Here is a 22,940-nt window from a genome sequence, read left to right as displayed (position 1 = left end):
GTGCCCAGAGAGGCTGCCCAGGCTCACCGACTCAAAAGCCATGGAGATCCACTGCATGCGGCCCTCCCTGATGCCCACTGCCCCATGGGACAGCTGCCCTGGGAGCAGGTTGCACTCAGGCAGCTCCTTCCACTGAGAGTGCAGCATCTGCAGGAAGGAGGAGATGCTGTAGCCTATGGGAGAGACAAGAAAAGGAGTGGGTGGTGTCCTTGGAAGAGGCAGTTCACCCCTGTCAAACCTGTGCCCATGCACTCACCTACCTCGGAGGCTTAAAGTGTGTGTAATTAGTGGCAATGCTATTGGGAAACCTACAACATAATTTTGCCATCGAGGTGGAACCTGACATGTGGGGCCCTCCCAGGGATACCCCTCAAGTGGCCTCATCCAGGTTGGCTGTGGACCAGCCCCTGGCCCCAACTCCAATTTTGGAAAAGCTACCCCTGCAGGTGTGCCCCACATTCCACATATGTGCATCTCTGCACTAGTCCCGTTCATACACAAGCCTGCTCCCATCTGAAAACCCTTGACTGCTGGCACCCACCCCACCCTGGTGTGGACACACACAGCACAGATACACACCTGCAAAGACACCTACACACCAGGCACTGTGTCCTTCAGGCTGTCTTCCTTCTCCTATGGCCTCTATGCCTCCCGGGTCAGTCCATCCTCCCTCAGAGGAACCAGCTCCCCCAACCCCCACACACCTGAGGGCAGGCACTGTGCCCCGCCAGGCTTCACCAGCTCAGAGTTGGCTGCCATGGCCTTGTAGAGATGACACAGGTGCCCAATTACCTTGAAGAGGTCAAAGCTGCTGTTGTAGACAATGCTGCCCTTTCCCAAGGAGACACAAGCCGGCCCAAGCTGCTCAGTAGATGGGGACTCAGTCCTGGGTGCTCACCCTCAGCCCCAGAGATGCCACACAGGCCCCTATGGCTCCCCTTCTCCCGTCCCCCCTCCACTTCACCTGGACTTTTTTCTTTTCTCCCCACCCTCCCAGACAGCCACATCCTCACTATCCCACAGCACCTGCCTGGTCTCCTGGCCCTGCTCTGATTGCCTGCAGATACACAGTGTAAACTAAACACACACATTTTCTTCGACTCCACCTTGCTCCTGACTTACTCCATGGCTGCCATTCCTTTATACCCCACTGCACTGTGACTACTAAAGGCAGGGGATACCCAGCTGTCCTTCCTCCCAGGAATCCCCAGCACCCACTATGCCCAGTTCAAAATGGGACAGGAGTGCCTGTGAGGGAGGGGCATCTCAGAGAGGAGAAAGCCACAGCTGAGCTCAGAGCAAGGGGGAGGGTCCGGGGAGAGCAAGGAGGTATCCACACCTGTATCACCCTCTCTCCATTCTAGTCCCTCACAGGCAGGCAGCCCCCTTGGGCCCTAGACCCAGATTCCCAGGTGAGTCTAAGAGGTGGACGCTGCTGAGTCCTCAAGAAGAACAGGGCCCCCAGGAGCCCAAGAAGGTTCTGTCTGGACTGGAGGAGCTATCGAGGAACCAAGAGGGGGTGGGAGGTGCTGGACATGGTTCCCTAGGCAGGTGCTTATTTGCAAGTCTGTTGCAGCTGGGCCCTTGGCATCTGCTCAATACAAGCTCCGTGCCTGGTCTCCAATGACGTGGTTGTCCACCTGCTGGGTGCGGTTGATGACAATAATGCTCAAGACCATGGCCCCGGTGTCCACAAGCGGCCACACCACTGGCTTCTTGCAGCCTGTGTTCACGCAGGAGTTGAAGCCAAAGGTGGCTGAGAGACGGGTCTTGGGCACTGGGAACAGGAAGGCAGAGCTGTAAGGGCAGGTGGGGCCCAGCTCCCTAGGTCCCTACCCATGTGCCCCTGCCATACCTTTCTCGCTAGGCATGAAGAAGAAGCCTTTGGTTTGCCAATCAGGGCTGAAGCTGAGCAGGCAGCCAGGGGGAGTCAAGCACACACACCCATGGAAGGCGGGCTTGTGGGACTGGGCGAAGTACAGCTTCCTGTGGAGGCAACGGAGGCTGGGCTGAGGCCAGAAAAACCAGGAGGAATCAGGGGAGGCGAGGCCAGTGGGCCGGGACTGGGGCTGGTGGGTAGTGGGGTCTGGAATGGGTTTTGCCCTTGTATGGGGATTTGTTTTTGGGCTGGGGGAAGTGCTCTGGGCCAGGGGTCTGAAGGCTTTTTTAGCACCACCTCTGCCAAGGCTGATTGCGGAACCTAGTCAAGGTCTTGCCCCTCTGGGCCTCAGTATCCCCATAGAAGGCATGAAGGGTGGAGAAGACCAAAAGCTTTCAAACTGTCCCCCAGTTGTATGAGGGTTCAGGAAGGACTCCAGGGCCAACCTTACCAGTCCCTGCTCAGAAGCCCGCAGCCTCACCTCAACCCCAACAGTGAGGAAGTCTCTAGATTCTGCAGGGAGGAAGGGCTGTAGGGTCAACAGCTGGCTAAACACTGGACCTACTGCAGCTCAAAGTTCTTTCTAGAATGTTTTCAGCTCATCTAGGCAGGCTGCCTGAACCCTGGTCACTGATGTGTCCGTGCAGACTGAGGCCAGCCTGGGCTCAGGGAAGGACAAGCAGAGGGACCCCTACTCCTGAGTCAGGATGCTAGGCTGGAAAGGACCCCGTGGGTGCTGTCCTGCCATTTTCCAGCCTCCCAGCTGCACCCTCAGCCCCATGCAGAGTTTGGTATTCTGTGGCTGCTTGACAATCCAAAGCCAGCCCTGTCAGAGACCCTGGAAAGGACCCAGCAAGAGATGTCCTACCATTTCCCAGCCTCTAAGCTGCATCCTCAGCTTCATGCAGAGTTCAGCCTCTTGTCAAACAGAATCTGGCGTTTGATACTCTAAAGCCAGCCCCATCAGAGCCCACAGTCACCGCATGTCACCCAGCCCCATCAGAGGCCACAGTCCCCGTGTCACCCAGCCCTATCAGAGCCCACAGTCCCTGAGTGTCACCCAGCCCCCTCAGAGGCTACAGTCCCTGCGTGTCACGCAGCCCCGTCAAAGGCCACAGTCCCTGTGTCACCAAGCATGGCCTCACACCACTGTTCTCTACAACAATGAAAGTGGGGCTATTTCTTTCAGAGCATGTATCATAGTTTATAATGACACTGCTGTTTACTTGTTTGTTGCCTGTCTCCTGATGGATGGCCCGAGGGCAGGAGTCAAATCTGTCTTTGTCACTACCATGTCCCCAGCACAGTGCCGGCACAGTTGAAGCCCATGGTTTGTTAAATCAATGAACAGCAGAGAGAGACCTTCAGCTAAGACCTCCACGGATAAATGGATGCAGGGCCATGTTTACAACACAGGGAATGAAACCCCAGAAAATGTGCCCCTGGCTGGCATGGAGATCCCAAGAGCACAGAATTTGGCCTCTCACTCAGCATGCAGTGGGGGCCGATTTCACACTAACAGGGACTGGGCCAGTGGCAGGTGAATACAACAGAGGCTCTCCCCTCACTCTCCTCCCAGTGTAAGGGGCAGGGGCATTCAATAAATATTTTCTGAATTAATGATGGATTTAGAGTGTGGGTGAGTACCTGGTCAAGGAGGAGTGGTGTGTACTCATTCATTTATTCATTCAGCAAGTACTTATCTGCACCTGCTACGCCAGACACCATGACGGCTGCTGGGAGGCAACACCAAGTTAGATGGTCAAGGTGTCAACATGAGATGCCCATGTGCTCCCGTGGGAAGACAGGTAACACCGCCGGTCAGCATAGTGGCAGGTGGCAGTGGGGCAAGGAGTGCAGTGGGCGATGTATGGAAAGAGGTTGGACATGGTGCTTGGGGAGGCACAGCCTCTCCTGGGAGATATTTGGACAGTGGCTTGAATCTTGAGAAATTGTCTTGCATGTGAGGAGCTGGAGAAAAGCATTCTAGGCAGAGGGTGTGCTAGAGGGACAGCAGGTGGCCACTGTAACCCCCGAGGAGCTATCAAGAGGGGGAGCAGCTCCCGGGCCCACCATCTTTCTAATGTTCTCCACTACCCAGCCTTGAGCAGAGACCCATCTGAGCAGGTGTGTGGAAATGGGTGGCAGTTTCTAAAAGGGGACTGCTGGTTTCCCTCAGGGCTGGGTGCAGTGGCTCATGCCTATAATCCCAGCACTTGGGGAGGCCAAGGCAGGTGAATCACCTGAGTTCAGGAGTTTGAGATCAGCCTGGCCAATATGGCAAAATCGCATCTCTACTAAAAATACAAAAAATTAGGTAGATGTGGTGGTGCATGCCTGTGATCCCAGCTACTCAGGAGGCTGAGGCAGGAGAATCACTTGAACCTGGGAGGCAGAGGTTATACAGTGAGCCAAGATTGCACCACAGCACTCCAGCCAGGGCAACAGAGTCAGACTCCATCTCAGAAAAAAAAAGTTGGGGTGCCTGCTGGCATGCCTCATGTGAAGAGAGAGAAAAATGAGAAAAGGGCAAAGAAGCAGTGGGCTGGTGGGCACCAGCTTGTCTGCCAGGCTCTGTTACTGGGTGTGCTGCTGCTCCTTGGTGGCCATGTAGAAGCTGAAATCAAACTTACAGCCTCGCTTGGCATCAGAGGCCGAGGTCATCAGCATCTACTTGCAGGAGGGACTCGCTGCCTGGAGCAGCCCTACTGTAGACATACAAGCAGTCAGCTTCCTGGTGAAGTTACCAAAAGGTGCTCTATACACCTAAGCAGTGGGTTGACAGAGACAAGACACATGACTCGGTGGGGCTGCCTCGGCCTGGGCCTGGCCTCGGGCTCCATCTCCTCCTATCTCAGCATAGTTCACCCAGTCCCCACCCTCGGAGTCAGGGACAGAGACCTGGGTAAAGGCTTGTGAGGCCTGGGTTTGAATTTGGCACTTGGGCAAATCCCTTCCTTCCTCTCTGAGTCTCATGTCTTCCTTCAACAATTGCTCACTGTCTGTCCCATGCCAGGAAATGTGCCAGGCTCTGATGGGCATGGCCTCTGCCCTCGTGGAGCTGGCAATGATGATGGCTTCCAAGAACAAAGAAGATAAGATGGGACAAATGGCAGGGAGAGGAGGACAAGGTGAGAACAGTGCTGGGGCAGGACTGTGTGGGGCCCGACAGGCATGCTGAGACCTCAGTGAGCACCAAAGAGTCAGCCACATACGAAGCCAAAGGAAAAGCTTTTCAGGCAGTAGGAACAGCATGTGCAAAGGCTCAGAGGCAGAAAATGCCTTAGAGACCTAATCTTTCAAATGAAAATATAAACCCTGAACAAAGGAATTGGCATGTGTGCTTGTCATAATGGAGGGTGTACCATGTTAAAGAAACACAGAGTCGCCTGGGCAACACAGAGAGACCCTGTCTCTACAAAAAATAAAAAACACAATTAGCTGGCATGGTGGTGTGTCCCAGTGGTTGTAGCTACCCAGGAGGCTAAGAGAGGATCCCTTGAGCCCAGGTGGTCGAGCCTGCAGTGAGCTGTGATCATGCCACCGCACTTCAGTCTGGTGATGGAGCAAGCCCCTGTTTTCCCCACTCCAAAAAAAAAAAGGAACATAAATGACCCCCATGAAGAGGAAGACTCAAGTCTGTGCTTGGGGACTCCTTTCTGCCATGCTGGAGCAGCTACCAAGGACAGCAAGATTCCTGGCTGCCACTGCCCAAGCAGGGACTGCACCCAGGCGTTCTGCACTGCACACGTGTCACCTCACACACCTGCAACAATGCTGGCTGGTGCTTGTCACATCCCCATGTCACAGATGAAGAAACTGAGGCTCAGAGAGAGTAAGTAATCTGCTCAAAGACACACAGTTAATAAATGGCAGGGCCAGGATTTGAATCCAGGCCTGGCTGACTCAGAAGTTCACGCTGCTACCACTCAGCAGGTCCCTGTCACAGACATAACTCGTGTGGGGGAGAAGTCCTCATCCTCAAAGCTGTGTCTCCCTCCCTATGTGGCCAGTGCCCACAGTGTGTTTCTCAGGGCCCCTCACCCCCAGTGGTGGTGGCTTGCCTCACAGCAGCCCAGGCTCACCTGGAAGGAGGGCACCTCTCCATCCGCAGGCAAACAGTTTGCCAAGGAGCAGGCAGGCTGGCATTGAGGGAGAGCCTGTAGACAGCAGGATGGCCTTTACTCTTCACTTTAGAGATGTACACAGTGCCCAGGAAATCTACTGACAAACGAGGGATGACAGAGGGGCAGACTTGACCTTGACTGACTTATCCTGACCCTGAAGCAGGACACCCTCAGCTCTATTGACTAAAGAGCTGAGTCCTGGCCTTGGGCTTATCTCCAATGCTGACTGTGCCCCTTTCTACTGGACCAGGTCCATGGCAATGATAGTGGAGGAGGTGATGGGCACATGGATGGGGTGGGAGGGATGGTCAGGAAGGTGATGGGCATACAGATGGGGTGGGAGAAATGGTGGGGGAGGTGAACACTAGAATGGGGTGGGAGGATGGTGGAGGAGGTGGTGGGTGCTGGGATGGGGTGGAAGGGATAGTAGGGGAGGTGGTGGGCACTGGGATCAGGTAAAAGGGACAATGGGGTAGGTGGTGGGCACTGGGATCGGGTGGGAGGGATGGTGGGGGAGGTGGTGGGCACTGGGATGGGGTGGGAGATAGTGAGGGAGGTGGTGGGTACAGGGATCAGGTGGGAGGGATGGTGAGAGAGCTGGTGGGCACTGGGGTGGGAGGGATGATGTGGAAGGTGGTGGGTTCTGGGATTGGGTGGGAGGGACAGTGGGGGAGGTAGTGGGCCCTGGGATGGGGTGGGAGGGATGGTGGGGGAGGTGGTGGGTACAAGGACGGGTGGCCCAGGTGACAGTGATGGAGGGTTCCATGGTGAGGTGTGCCAGTGATGGTACAGGGCTGGCACTGGGAATGACAGTGGTCAGGCAGAGGTGGTGACAGTGCCACAGGGTGATAGGGATAGAGAGAGTTTCCTCCATTCCTCCAGTACCCTTGTCCCAGCACCCACCTCTGAGGGAGACTCCAGTGGGGATAAGCCAGTGTTCAGGGCCCGGGATGCCTTCCACTCCCCCACCCCCCAACACTCAGGAGATGTCTCTCGTGCACAGGGAGGGCTTGGGGAGCACCGCAGACCAGAGTGTCAGGGGAACCTACCATCCTGGCAGGATGGTGGGTGAGGGCCCCAAATTCACCCCCTTTCCCCAGCTCCTCTGCAGTGACCGGGAACACATTCTTCTTACTGGAGAATCCAGAAGGAATTTTACCTGCTCTTCTCACAGGGCCCCCAACCCTAGAACCAGGGAGGATTTCCCCACAGTCCCACCCCTAGTGCTCACACTGCAGGGTAGCCTCAGGCCAGCTGGCCCAGGGGACCCCTGAGCCTTGTCTCTTCTTCTCCATGGATGCCCAGATGTTGTTCTGCAGTATGTGAAGCTTCTCCTGGAACAGACCTGCCCCCCCAATGCCATATCAATGACAGCAGGGCATCCCGGGTTGGGCCCGGTGGGCAGAGAAAAGAAGCTGGTATCTGAGACAGTCTCAGGAACTGGGGCCCAGGGACTGGAGGGGTTGGGGGGGTCAGGGGTCAGAAAAAAACTAGAAAGAACTTTTAAAAAATCAAATACTGAATTTATAAAAATTTTAGGCCCAGAGAAAGGCACCATCAGCCTGCCCAGAGAAAAACATTGAACCGCCCCTGCTCTCCTTCTCTGTGCCACTCTGCCCTCTGTTGGGTAGAGATGATGCCACACTTCTGTCAGGGGTGGGATGTCACATCCTCTGCACCCAATTGACAGGCATGACTGAAAAGCCAAGGTCATCAGCTGGTGGACATGATGGGAGACATATATACCTGTTTTGCCTCAAGTGTTGTACGTTAGCCTTTTGAGTTTTTTAAATTAGAAATGAGAGAAACTCCACCTTCAAAGTTCTAATCTTCACAGCCATTCTGTGGCAGTTCTGTAAACCCCACTTGATGGAGTGGAAAGCAGTGGTGGAGGGACCTGCCCAGGGAGTGACCTCAGCCCTGTTTGGGTCTGGTCTCACCTGCCCTTTGTAAAGCTGAAGCACTCTGCTATACTCTGGAGCGGTCTCTTTAAGAGGCAGTTCCAGAGGAAGAGGTACAGGGGGCAGGGGCTGTGCTTTGGGTGGGATTCTGGCCCCATATGTTGTTGGGGAGTTTGGGGTTTATCCATCTGCAGAAGGGGAGCAGGCCCTTTGAGCAGACAGGAAGCCTTTGGTGGCAGTGATGGAGTGCAAGGCCATGCCCTGGCAGCGGGGAGAGGAGCTGGGCCATGGCTGAGGCTGGCTCTGAGGTTCGAGGGGCTGCCCCAGTGCCTCTTGGAGCTGCAGTGGATGATCATGCATTTGGCTGCCATTACCAACGGGGAAGGCCATGTTAATCTGAACACCACCCTAATTAAACGAAGGCAGTTACAGCAGCCAGCAGACCTGCTTCCGGGAGCTGGAAGGGCTCACCCAGGCATCTTCTCCTTTGGTTTCTAACGGCCCTGGCAAAGCTGGATGACCTTGGGTTGATTTCACCTGTCCCCACTCCACTGCTCCTCTGTAAAATTCGGCCTGGACCAGCTACCTCAGAATCAGGGAGCCATCTCTATCTCCCTTCCTTGCTCATTCCTGGCTCCCACGCCATCACCAAGCCCTGTGGAAACCACCTCCTAAAAACCTCTGGACTCCACCACGTCTGCCATCATCATCCTGGTCCCAGCGCCACTGTTTCTCATCTAGAATTCCCCATTAGCCTCCTACCCAGCCTCCACCCAGTGCCCCAATCCACTCCACACAGCACCTGGGAGACTCCATCACTTCTCTACTTGAACCCCATGACTAGTCTCCAGTGATGATCAGAATAAAATCCAGAACCCTCACTTTTACCCCCCTGCCCTGGCCCAGCCCACCAGCTCACAACCTTAGCTCCTGCCACTGCCTGTCTCAATCATGGTCTTGGTTTTCCCACCTCTGTGGCCCTTCTCTTTTTAGACTCCTCCCTCCTCTCCCCTCCCTGCCTGGCTAACCCCACCCCTTTCACTTCTCCCCCTCACTGCCTGGCTCACCTCACCTCTTTCCTCCTCTCCCCCCACTTCCTGGCTAACCACACCACTTCCCCCCTCTCCCCTCCCTGTCTGACTAACCCTTCCTTTTCCATCCTCCCTCCTCCCAGCCTAGCTAACCCCACCCCTTTCCTCCTCTCCCCTCCTAGCCTGGTTAACCCTTCCTCTTTCCTTCTCTCCCCTCCCAGCCTGGCTAACCCCAACTCTTTCCTTCTCTCCCCACTGGGCCTGGCTAACTCCAACTATTTCCTTCTCTCCCCTCTTGGCCTGGCTAACTCCTTCCTGTTATTGTGAGTTTTGGCTTAGATGTTACTTTCTCCAGGAAGCCTTCCATGATGTGGGCCTCTAAGACTCCCTATTCTTCCTCCACAAAAGCTCAGATCTACTATTACAGTGACCAGTCCCTCGAGCTGGAATGTGGACTTCCTGAGCTTGGGAAGCCTGTGCCTCCCACCCACCACACTCCCCAGAGCCAGCACAGAGCAGGTACCCCACAAGCATCTATGGAATGAACTGTGGGAACATGGGGGCTCAGAGGTGAGTGGGACTTGCCTGAGGTCAGGCATGAATGGGGGGCCCAGATCCTGCATCTCTCAGACCAGCAGCCTTCGAGACCTGGACACCCAAGGGGGCAGGTAATGCCTCACCTGAACAGGTGATGCAGGAGATGCCCTCAGCACTCAGGTTGTACTTGAGGTCCAGCAGCACCTGGATGTTGGTATCGGGACAGAAGAGCAGCGGGGCCTGGCTGATTGGGTGGAGTCGGCTGGCAAACACCAGGGACAGGATGAGGATGGAGACAAACAGCCCTGTGAGGAAAGGGCACTACACCAGACGGGGCTGGGTTCAGATGGTGCATTCCCAGCAGGCTCTCGAGCACTGGGAGACAGCTGCTATGGCTGTGGGGGCCGGGGTGTCCTAAGGGAGTGGGGGAAGGCCCTGCATGCCAGTCTGTGGGCAAAGCTTCCTGGGGATGGTCCTCCAGGGCCAGATACCAGATGTTTTGTGGTGTCCCCTGGGGTTTGACTATAAGCTATATAATCTGACACTCCTGGACAATAAGCAGCCACCACCTCGGAGCACCTCATAGTTTATGAAGAGCTGGTGCACCACTTGATCTCACAACTCTGAAATACTGTTGAAGACGACGGTGATAACAGAACTTCACATTCACTGAGCACTCACTGCATGCACGTGCTGGGCTGAGGTCTCTACATACTCTTAAATCACAGCTGCCTTCCTATCCAGGCTTCTCATCCTCAGTTACAGAACTGAGCACTACACGGACTGGAATAGAAAAAAGTCACACAGCTAGAATGCGGCCAAACTGGGACACAGGCTCAAATGGATCTAACTCCAGGGCTCGAATGCTCTGTGCTGCTGCCCAGTGTGAGGCTGGCACACAGCAGGGGCCAATGAGCAACCGCTGCAGTGGGACCAGCTTCATTCTACACAGGAAGGAGGGGGGTTAGAGAAGGAAAGACCCCAGCCCAGGCCTCTGACCCTGGCAGATCTGTGAGAGGGGGTGGGCTCCCAGTGCCTGTGTTTTGGGGGTGGAACTGCAGGATGGGGGCAGGGGTGGAGGGCCCACTTACACATGATCACCCAGCAGCTCTTCAAGGCTGACCACAATGAGCTGGCTGCGGCTGCTCATGTTGGAGGCTGGCTGCAGACCCTCGGGGGACATGGATACCAGGGACACATCTCCCAGTTCCAGTGACATTGCCAGGGCAGAGCAGAGGCCCACCAAAGCCCACTGTGGTCCACGCTCGCTTCCAGGGAAGCCCAGATGCTTGGTGAGGAACCTCCCAGACCATCCTGTCCAGCACACTGCCTCAGGACCAACTTGTCAAGCGTTACTCCCCTGGCAGAGGCAGCGCTGGGTCTGGCTGGGGTGAGCCAGGCAGGCCCATGCCAGCTCTCACCTGGCTCATCCTCGACTTCCAGCAAGGGGTGTCATCATCCAGGTAGGGCATGGGGCCCTGGGCGGGGCTGCTGCCAGCCTGCTCAGGAGCTACAAACATGGCTCCAGGAAAGTGCAGGGAGCTCTTACCACCACAATTCTGGTGGCAGCTGTGGAGAGAGTAGGGGACAAGTGTGAGCCAGAGGAGGTGAGGCAGGGCCCTGGTGATCAGATGAACCCAAGTATCTGGGTGCTGCTGACATCACACACTGGATGCACAACCCAGACTTTTGGGAGCTGGTCACTTAGTTTCTTTCTAGTACCATCTACCCCAGGGCCCTCAGGTGCCAGTCTTCCTCCAGAGAGACAAATGGTAACAGCAGACATTACCCCGGATGATGACACACAGTGGCCAGGGCACTAAGGTGATCAAATCAGGGCCTCGTTCTTCTGCTGCTGTGTGGCCCAGGGCCTCTGCCACCAACTAAATACTCAGGGGAGCAAGGAGGAGGAGGGCCGAGCTAAGGGTGTAGCTGCGTGGCGGAGGTCTCAGCTAAATTAATGCATGAGAGACAAAGCTCACCCTAGGGACCTAGGACAAGAGTAATCTTCATGGTTGATATGAGCACTGTGTGTGTGGTTAATACCACTGCCACATGCCAGCAGCAAGCCAGGAGCCCTGCGTGGATGATCTCAATTAATTCTCATGGGACTCACACACAGGGATCACAACTGCTTCAAAGAAAAAGAAACGGATGCAGAGAAGTGAAGTCACTTGCCCAGGATTTCACGGTTGTGAGGAAGGCTGGACTTGGAGCCCATGTCTGACTGACTGCAAAGACGACTGTGCCCAGTAGGACTATTGGGGGACAGTCCCAGACTGGGGGGCAGGGGCTGTAGGCTTATCTGGCATCTCTATAAAGATTAGAAGAAGGTGCCCTTTCCCCACAACGCTGGTTCTATGTCATGAAACTGTCATGGAAAACAGTCAAATCTGAACGCCAATGGTACAGAGAACAGAGCTTAGCCAGGGCAACCATGGGCAGTGCCCAACCTCAGGTGCCAGTCTTCCTCCAGAGAGACAAATGGTAACAGCAGGGTCCTAAAGGGTCCCCACCATAGCAGGGTCCTAAAGGGATAGGGTGTGAGTGGGAGAGCTCAGGGGTCCATCTCAGGCCCAAGTCTGAGCTACTTTCTGGGCCCTTCTCTCCCTGCAGACCCTCCAGGGCTCACCATGTGCAAGTGGACATAGTCATGGGTCCCTGAACACCACTGACCAAGGCTTTTCTTTTTTTTTTAATCTAGAAAAACCAAGGCCTTTTTTTTTTTTTTACAGTGAGTGGTCCTTTTCCAATCCCAGAGACTCTCCATCATCTCTCCATTCTCTCAACATCAGGCAGCCACCCAGGCCTGACTCAGCTCCACCACCATCCCCCTCCATTTTTCCCAACCACCAGGCCGACAAGACCTTTCCCCCTAAATCTCCAGCAGCAACTCTGAACTGACCCATTCAGCTCTGCACATGGCATACTACATCTAAAGATGAGAACCAGAGGACATTGAACATGGTACCTAAGAGCATGGGATCTGGAGGCAGATATTCTTGGGTTTAAATCCAGGCTCTACTGCCTACTAAATGGGTGACCCTGAAAAAGGTGTCCAACCTCCCTGAGCCATTCTTTTCTCATCTATAAAATGGGCACAGCAAGAGAACCCAGCTGCCAGAGTACTTTGGGGAGTGAATAGTGATGTCATAAGATCTTGGACAAAAGTGTTTGCTCACTTCCTGGTAACACTGGTGATCACAAATTGCAATTATTGGACAGAATTATCTTCTCCTCCCTGTTCCCTGCCTAGCACAGGACTGGGAACATAGAAGGCTTTTGGAGGAGTGGGTGGTGCACCAAGCAGCTCATAGAGCCCTGTTGTGGATACCCTGCTGTGGAAAGAAGCCCCACCTGACTTACCTGGTATGGCAGGAGCTCTCTAGCAGTGCCAGGAAGAGGCTCCAGAGGCCCAAAGCTGCAGGCATGGTGACAAGCATGGCCAGCCGGCAGCAGGACATGATGAGAGACATGAATAGGCCGAAGTCATGGATGGCTGGGATCTGGTGATGGAAAGGAAAAGTGATGTGGATCTGGTTGAACCTGGAGTAAGGGGGCCTGGGTGCTCCTACAGTGGGAGAGACACACAGGACCACAAATCCCTCCCAGACTGAGGCAGGAGGAGGAGGAAGCCCAGGCTGCTAGAATGCCAGCCACCAGCCTCACAGGATACCAGAAGCCAAGGGCTAATGTCAGCGGATGCAGCAGCACAGGAAGGGCCCCATCTCGAGTGGAGGCTCTTGGCTAGCTGTAGCCCACTGCCTAGAACAGTGCCTGGCACAGAGCAGGGCTCAGTAACTGTCATTACAGGAATGAATGGAGGACAGCAAAAGACACATCCCATGAGACCAGGCCATGTGCTAGTGGGGGAGGGAGGGAGAGAATGTTGCCACATGATGGAAGCAGGGACCCTGGGAACTGGGAGCAATGGGTATGTTCCAGAAGTACCACAGGGACCGCAGGGAGGTGCCAGTTGGAAGGAAGTTCTAACCAACATCACAGCAGCCTGCACTCTGTGAAACACTTTCACAGCCATCCTAACCTATTAGTCTCCAGATAATCCACACAGGAGGAAAGCGAGGCTCAGAGAGGTCACACAGCCTGCTCCAGGACACAGCAGAAGCTGAACCCAGCTCTGCCTACCTTCTGGAAGTGATTCTCTAGAAGGATCCAGATAATTCTAAAGCATCTACTGGTTTCCAGATAGACTGCTCAGCTCAGGTCATAAAGTATCTCAAAGACTTGGGCCAATTCACTCTTTCCAAACCAAGGACCCAGCCTGGGTTCAAGGCCTTCTCCTAAGCCCCACTCAGAGGCAGTGAGAGAAAGTCAGTGTGAGGGAGGAAAATGCAGCTGAAAGCAGGCAGGGGTTGGGGCAGGGGTGGGAATCCTTGTGGACTTGGTCAGGCTTCTCACTTATCTGCTGTGTGACCCCAAAAAATTCACTTTACCTCTCAGGGGCCAAGTTTCTTTTTGGAAAAATGGATGGTTATTTTACCTTTGACAATTAGCAAGGGTGAGAAGGAGCTTTGGAAACCACCAAATGTCCTGAAGGGTGGAGGCTGGGCTAGGGCTACTAAGTATCCCTGATTCACACTGTCCAGGTGATTATAATATTCCTAATTGTTAAGTTTGGGTAATGGGTGATTTGCGACAAAAATGAACTGTAGAGATGGAGCAAATACCTTGAGGTGAAGGCTATGCAGGCACTTATGTGGTGGTGGAAAGGGCAGAGACCAGGGGCTGGGTGTGGGCACAGGGAGCAGGGGGAGGCCAGGACAGGAACGGAGGGCAGGTCCGCACCTGGAAGAAGACATTCGCTGCATAGGTGGCAGCTGTGGTCAGGGAGGTGAAGAAGGTGGCCTTGCCTGCAGTTTGGATGTGTGAATCATGTACAGCTGTGGGTCTTCCAGATGGGTGGCCTGGCGGTAGGTGTTGATGAACACAAACATATCGTCTACACCTGTGGGAGGGAGTCCCTGGCCAGGAGGGCAGAATCAGGATCATTCTGCTGTCTCCAGGATCGGGCCCAACTTGGGCCTGGACCAAGTTTGAGTGGCCTCCTGGGAGGTCAGGCTGCAACCGAGTCCTGCTTCTCAGCTTTGAGTTCGGAGAAACCCCTCCGACGGGCTCCTCCAACCAAGAGTTCAATCCCCATCCCAACACACCACACTTTTTGGCCCCAAGCTCACCCAGGGGTAGGTGCCTTCTGCCACATCATGGCCTTCTTCCCACACTTCCTGGGCTTTTCCCACCATCCTAACCTCCACCCAGAAAATATTCCTGTTCTCTCCACTCACCCTATTCCAAGGATCCTCCCACCACCCATATTCTAACCCCGCACTCCAAGACTCTATGCCTCCGTAGGACTGTGTAGAGCCCCAATGGACACCAGGCTTTGTATCCAGGGAGAAAGGGGGTGGGGCAGCGTTCCCATGTGGGAGGCGTACTGCCATGACAACAGCAGCAACTCAACAATGTCCATGATCACGAAGGCGGCCACCCCATTGAGAATGCCCAAGTACTGAATACCAGAGACAACATGGTACAGGAAGCGGGCCACCAGGCAGCTAAAACCAATGCTGGCAATCCCGAAAAAGGACAGGAACACTGGGCAAGGTAACAGACACAAGGGGGAAGGTAGAGGGACCCTCATGGAACATAAGCCCCATTAGAGTCCCTGATATCGGCTGGGTCCCACCTCTTTCCCACAACTCTGGACACTATTCACCACCCTCTCTGTTCCCAGCACAGGCAGAGGGCCAATTCTCAGTTCTCCATGCCCAAAGCGGGCAGCAGCAGGAGGCCCAAGTGGCAAATGAAGCCATCTTTGAGTAAGTCAGGTCATCCTCCTCTTGCGGACCTTACCTCAAGAGCCTTATGGACCTTATATATTACATGGGGGTAGGACCTGTGTCTGGATCCCTGGTACCTTACAGCATCTGGCATATAGTTTGGTGCCCAGCAAATATTCGTTGCATGGATGAATAAACGTCTTTTCCATTTTTGAAAGTATTACCATTCTCTTGTCTGCTTGGGCAATAGAGTGTGTCTACTATATACAGATAGAAGTAAGCAGCAGCTGGTGTCCATAGGCAGGTGGAGGTGAAAAATTGATCAGTGGGGGGCAGAGGGCAGCTGACTTGGACCCCAAAATAGGCTACAAAGTAATCCACAAAGGAGTGCAATACCCCAGGCTACCAAACACAAGGCTATCAACAGGAGAAAGATGGTCAACAGACAAAAAGTCCAGTCATGCAGGCGCCCAGGGTAGAGGGTGTGACCCGGTCTAGCACAGCTCAACCCGTCTCTAGGCCTCAGTCTGCCTGCCCAAGGTTAGAAGATTTTTGGACACACTCCTGTGTCCTCAGCTCTGAGGTGCTGGGTTCAAGAGTATTCTGGAACTCTTGAGAAGGCAGGCTCTGGGCAGACAGGAGCACCCTGGGAGGGGAGGAGGTGGCAGGCTTGAGAGAAGCCCTACCTGAGCAGAAGGTGAGGACATAGACCAGGGCAGTGATGCAGTGGCTGCTGATGAAGGCCAGGAGCATGTCATTGTTTAACGTCCTGCACTCTTCATAGTCAAACAGGTGTATCAGCCCATAGAGAACCTGGACTTTGCTGGGGGAAGGGAGGACGTCGAGAGAGGAAAGACAGGAAGAGGATTAGAGCCAGCTGTGAACACGGAGGAGGATCTGGAGCTGTCCGTTTTACCTGTAACTTTGTATTTTGGATGGACATCGAAATCACCTGGGGGCTTCCAATCATCCTGATGGAAGGCCAGACTCCAGAAAAATTCTATCAGAACTGCTAGGGTGAGGCTGAATCATCAGGGCTCCCTAACTCTTCCAGGTGATTCAAATGTAGGGTCAAAGTTGAGAACCACTGCTCTATGCAGATCATGATCAATTATAATCAGCTTCTACATTATCTTCCAATTCTCCGTATCTATGGCCAAGTTCTCAATTCAAACTGGCTGCTAGATATTCAGTTTTTCACTGCTATTCAGTGTGTGCTTAACACAGTTATTTTTAATTAAAAAAAACATAACCAGGATGGTCAAAATGTGTCTTAAAATACAAACATGAGTGACATCAGCTTCTGGCCAAGATGGAGTAAGAAGATGGAGTCCATATTTGTCTTCCCCATGGAACCAACAAAAATGTGCGAAAATACAAGAAACAAGGCAACCAAGGATGATGATCCCTGAGAACTGAGAAACAAAATGAGTCCTATGCATATCCTGGCTTATTGCTTTGAGCGAGTTTCCAGTCCTCTGTGCAGTCTAAGATATGGGTTATTAGACTCCCTGAAGGAGGCTGAAAAATTTCCAAACTTGATGAAAGCTATAAACCTACTGATACAAAAAGCTTCAAAAATAATCCCCAAGCACAAAAAAGCTATGGTGCACATCATAACCAAATTGCTCAAAAATAGTGACCAAAAGAAAATCTTAAAAAGCAGCATGAGGAAAAGACACAGAGAAACAAAGACAAGGATGGCAGCAGCATTCTCATCAAAAACAGGGCACACGAGAAGGCAGGGGAGCAACATCCTTTGAAGGTAGTGGAAAAAAAGTCAACCCAGGATTCTATACCCAGCAAAAATACATTTCAAAAAACAAAGACACAACGAAAAACTTTTTTAGATAGACAAAAACTGAAATAATTAATTTCCAGTATGCCTGCACTAAAAGATATAATTTTTTTGCATAAGGGTCTCACTTTGTCACCCAGGATGGAGTGCAATGTCATGATTATAGCTCACTATAGCCTCTAATTCCTGGGCTCAAGCAGTCCTCCCACATCAGCCTCCTGAGTAGCTAGACTATAGGTGTGTGCCCCCATGCCTGGCCAATTTTTTTTTCAGTACAGATAGTGATATGGTTTGGTGGTGTCCCCACCCAAATCTCAACTTGAATTGTATCTCCCAGAATTCCCAGATGTTGTGGGAGAGATGCAGGGGGAAGTGACTGAATTACGAGGCTGGTCTTTCCCATGCTTGTCTCGTGATAGTGAATAAGTCTCATGAGATCTGTTTATCGGGAGTTTCCGCTTTTTCTTTTTCCTCATTTTCTCTTGCCATCACCATGTAAAAAGTGCCTTTTGCTTCCTGCCATGATTCTGAGTCCTCCCCAGTCATGTGTAACTGTAAGTCCAATAAAATCTCTTTTAGTTACCAGTTTCAGGTATGTCTTCATCAGCACTGTTAAACTAGACTAATATAGTAACTGGTACCAGTAGAGTGGGGTGTTGCTGAACAGATACCTGAAAATGTGAAGAAACTTTGGAACTGGGTAACAGGCAGAGATTGAAACAGTTTGAAGGACTCAGAAGAAGAGAGAAAAATGTGGGAATGTTTCAAACTTTCTAGAGACTTGTTGAATGGCTTTGCCCAAAATGCTGATAGAATTATGGACAACAAAATTCAGACTGAGATGGTCTCAGATGGAGATGAGGAATTTGTTGGAAACTAGAGCGAAGGTGACTCTTGTTATATTTTAGCAAACAGACTGATAGCATTTTGCCCCTGCCCTAGAGATTTTTGGAATTTTGAATATGAGAGAGATGATTTAGGGTATCTGGTAGGAGAAATTTCTAAGCAGCAAAGCATTCAACACGTGACTTGGGTGCTGTTAAAGGCATTCAGTTTTATAAGGGAAGCAGAGCATAAAAGTTTTAAAAATTTGCAGTCTGACTATGTAATGAAAAAGAAAAATCCATTTTCTGGGGGAGAAACACAAGCCAGCTATAGAAATGTGCATAAGTAGCAAGGAGCCTGATGTTAACCCTCAAGACCATGAAGATTAACATTCTCTGACGTGGAAAATTTCAGAGAATTTCATGGCAGCCACTCCCATCACAGGCCTGGAAACCCAGGAGGAAAAAATGGTTTTGTGGACCAGGCCCAGGGTCCCCATGCTGTGTGTAGCCTAGGGACTTGGTGCCCTGTGTCTCAACCACTGTGGTTGTGGCTGAAAGGGGCCAATGTACAGCTCAGGCTGTGGCTTCAGAGAGTGGATGCCCCAAGCTTTGACAGCTTCTACATGGTGTTGAGCCTGCGGGTGCAAAAAAGTCAAGAATTGAGATTTGGGAACCTCCACCTACATTTCAGAAGCTATATGTAAACACCTGGATGCCCAGAAAGAAGTTTGCTGTGGGGATGGGGCCCTCATGTAGAACCTCTGCTAGGGCAGTGCAGAAGGGGAATGTGTGTTGAAGTCACCACACAGATTCCCTACTGGGGCGCCACCTAGTGGAGCTGTGAGAAGAGGACCACCATCCTCCAGACCCCAGAATTGTAGATTCACTGACAGCTTGCACTGTGCACCTGGAAAAACCGCAGACACTCAATGCCAGCCCATGAAAGCAGCTGGGAGGGAGGCCATGAAAGCCACAGGGGTGGAGCTGCCCAAGACCATGGAAACCCACCTTGCAACAGTATGACCTGGATTTGAGACCTGGAGTCAAAGGAGATCATTTTGAAGCTATAAAAGTTGACTGCCCCACTGAATTTCAGACTTGCATGGGTTCTGTAACCTCTTTGTTTTGGCTAATTTCTCCCACTTGGAACGGTTGTATTAACCCAATACCTGTACCCCCATTGTATCTAGGAAGTAACTTGCTTGCTTTTCATTTCACAGGCTCATAGGCAGAAGGGACTTGCCTTGTCTCAGATGAGACTTCAGACTGTAGACTTTTGGGTTAATGCTGAAATGAGTTAAGACTTTGGGGAAACTGCTGAGAAGGCATGGATTTTTTTGAAATGTGAAGACATGCCATTTGGAGGGGCCAGGGTCAAATAATATGGCTTGGCTGTGTCCCCACTCAAATCTCAACTTGAATTGTATCTCCCAGAATTCCCATGTGTTATGGGAGGAACCCAGGGGGAAGTAATTGAATCAAAGGGGCCCATCTTTCCCATGCTACTCTTGTGATAGTAAGTCTCATAAGATCTGATAGGTTTATCAGAGGGTTCTGCTTTTGCTTTTTCCTCATTTTCTCTTGCCATCACCATGTAGGCAGCACATTTTGCCTTTTGCCATGATTCTGAGGCCTCCCCAGCCATGTGGAACTGTAAGTTCAATTAAGCCTCTTTTTGTTCCCAGTTTCAGGTATGTCTTTATCAGCAGTATGAAAATGAACTAATACAGATGGGGTCTCATTATGTTGCCCAGGCTGGTCTTGAACCCCTTGCCTCAAGCAATTCTCCTGCTTTGGCTTCTCAAAGTGGGATTACAGGCATTAGCCACTGTGCTCAGCCTATGAGAGATGTTAAAGGAAATCCTCAGGCAAAAGGAAAATGGTAACAGATGGAAATATGGATCTATATAAAGAAACAAAAAGCACTCATAATGGTAATGACATCAATAGATACATACAATTTTCTTGTTTATTTAAATCTCTTTAAAAGATAATTGACCATTTAAACAAAAACAATGTAACATGAGGCTTACAATATACATTAAAATAAAATATATAACCACATAACATAAAGGTCAGGAGGGAAAAAATGGAAGTATATGAGTGTAAAGCTCTTATACTATATATGAAATGATATAATATCACTGTGATAATTTAAAGATGTATACCACAAACTCTAAAGCAACCACTAAAAGAGTTATAGCATAAAAGCCAACAAAGGCGATACAATAGAATTATTAAAAAAATCAATTAGTTCAAAAGAAGGCAAAACAGAGAAAAAGAGAAACAAAGAGCATATGAGACAAACAGAATAAAATATAGTTAAGTCTAACCATATTAATAATTGCATTAACTGTAAATGGCTTAAATACTCCAAGTAAGTCAGAGAGTATCAGAGACCTTTAAAAAAGTCAAGACCTAGCTGACTACCAAAAACCCACTTTAAATATAAAGACACAAATAGGATAAAAGCAAAAGGATAGAAAATGATATACCATGCTAACATGGATCAAAAGGAAGCTGGATTGGTTATATTACTAAAAAGTGAAGAAAATTTCAGAGCAAAGGATATAACTAGAGGCAAAGAAGATAACTTCAAAATGATAAAGGGATCAACTCATCAACCAAACTACAATTTTAAATGTTTTTATAGCTAATAACAGAGGTTTAAAATACACCAAGTAAAAACTAACAGAACTGAAAAAAGAAATAGAGAACTCCCGATTGTAGGTAGATGTTTCAATTTCTCTCTCTCTCAATATTGCTAGAAAAATCAGACAGAAAATCAGTAAGAATATAGAAGACCATGAACAACACAATCAATGAACTTGATCTAATCAACACCCACAGAACATTTCATGTAAAAACAGAACTTTTTTTTTTCATGTATATAGAGAACATTCAGCAAAAAGACCACGTACTGGACCATAAAACAAGACTCAATAAATGTAAAAGAACTTATATCACACAAAGCATGTTCTCTAACCACCATGAAATTAAATTAAAAATCAGCAACAAAAACCCTGAAAAATTCCCAAATATTTGAAAACTAAATAACACACTTTTAAGTTATACATGGGTCAAAGAAGCGATCAAAAGAAAAACAGAAAGTATTTTTAACTGAATGAAAAGAAAAATAACATATTAAAATTTTGAGATATGCTAAAATAGTCATACTTAAGGGGAATTTTATAGCACTAAACACCTCTATTAAGAAAGAAAGGTTTAAATCAATGGCCTTAGCTTCTACTTTAAGAAAGTAGTACAAGAGAAAATGAAATGTAACATGAACCAAAGAAAGAAAATAACAAAGATCAGAGCAAAATCAAAGAAGTAGAAAATAGAAAAGCAATGGAGAAAAATCAATGAAACAGGTAGCATGATAGAGTGACTATAGTCAATAATAAGTTAATTGTACATTTTAAAATAAGAGTGTAATTGGATTGTTTATAACTCAAATGTTTGAGGGGATGGATACCCCATTCCCTATTGATGTGCTTACCTCCCCTTGAATGCCTCTATCAAAACATCTCATGTACCCCATAAATGTATACACCTACTATGTGCTCATAACAATTAAAAATTAAAATAAATAAATCTAGTTCTCAAACAAGTAAATCAATGAAACCAAAAGCTAGTTCTGTGAGATTAATAAAACAGATAAGCTTCTAGCCAGACTAACCATAGAAAAATGAAAGAAGTCACAGGGAAGGAGATATCACCACAACTTCTACAAATATTAAAAAGATAATAGAGAAATATTATAAATCATTTTATATCAACAAATTTGACTTTTTTTAAGAGACAGCATCTCGCTCTGCCACCCATGCTGCAGTGCAGTGGCACAATCATAGATGACTGCAACCTCAAACTCCTTGGCTCAAGGGATCCTCCCACTTCAGCCACCACAGTATTGGGGACTACAGGCATGTGTCACCAAGTCTACTTTTTGTGTGTGTTTTAGAGACAAAATTTTGCTGTTTTCCGGGCTGGTCTTAAACTCCTGGTCTCAAGGATCCTCTTGCCTCAACCTTCCAAGTAGCTGGGAATATAGGCATGAACTATAGTACCCTACCAGTGTTCACTGTGTTGATGATGGTAAGGGCTTCACAGTGTATACACATGTCAAAATCAATTAAATGGTAAAGTATGTGCAGTTGGTTTTATGTCAACTATACCTCAATAAAGCTGTTAAACATATAAACAGGACTTTAAAAAGCCAAGTTGAAAGAATCTCTGGATTATCTACTTTGTTGAATTAAATAGGTTACCTATCATTTTGTTAGACTAGAAATCAATCATTTATTCATTCACACGTTATTTTGGATAGCTTTTATAAAGTAACTTCTAGGTTCTGGGTCCTGTGCTAGATGCTGGTTACAAAAAGTCATACACCCATACTTTTATTCTAAAGTTGAAAGAAATAGTTTATGGAAGACCACTATCTTACCTAAAACTACTAAAATATCTGCTAAAATTCAGAAAATATTTTTGATGACAGCAGAGAGTTGCTGAAGTAATCAGAACTAGAGTAGAGAGCTAAGACTCCAGAAAGAAGAGAACCTAGGGAAGGCAAGCTACCCTTTTACAGCCATTTTGACCCTGGAGGCATTTTCTGATTCTAAACTTGGGCAGAAAAATAAAAAACCTGGCTGGGAGTCAGATAAGCCAGCAGAGCTTTGGGCAGACAGTTGCAGACCAGCAGAGCACATGGCTAGGTTTTTCCTCATTCCTTCTGCTGAAGACGGGGGCTGCGTGGGGCTTGAAGCCAAAACCTAAGAAGAAACCCTCTTAGAAAGCATGGTGGAGTTTTTGTTTTTATTTCTTTAGTAGCTTTAAGAGATAAAATATTAGAGTTTAGAACCTATCAGAGAAAAAAACGCTGCAGAATATACCAAGTTCTCAGTTGAAAATCCTAGAGTATCTAGGGCAAACTAGAGGTAGACTGAGACTTTTCAGGATTGCAAACCATCCTCAACTCTCAGTGCAGTCATTGCCTCTTTAAGGTGATTAGTCACGACTCTATGTGCCTTCTGAGGTGA

General features: G+C 49.8%; 1 pseudogene; it reads right to left on the bottom strand.

The window, feature by feature from the left end:
• Window positions 1–22,940, bottom strand: part of LOC100410221 (protein dispatched homolog 3-like) — a 49,847-nt pseudogene that overhangs the window by 5,586 nt on the left and 21,321 nt on the right.

The sequence above is a fragment of the Callithrix jacchus genome, chromosome 3, assembly GCF_049354715.1.
Source record: "Callithrix jacchus isolate 240 chromosome 3, calJac240_pri, whole genome shotgun sequence".
Lineage (NCBI taxonomy): Eukaryota > Metazoa > Chordata > Mammalia > Primates > Cebidae > Callithrix > Callithrix jacchus.
Note: the sequence above shows the minus strand (reverse complement) of the source record. Positions and strands in the feature narration are given on the sequence as shown.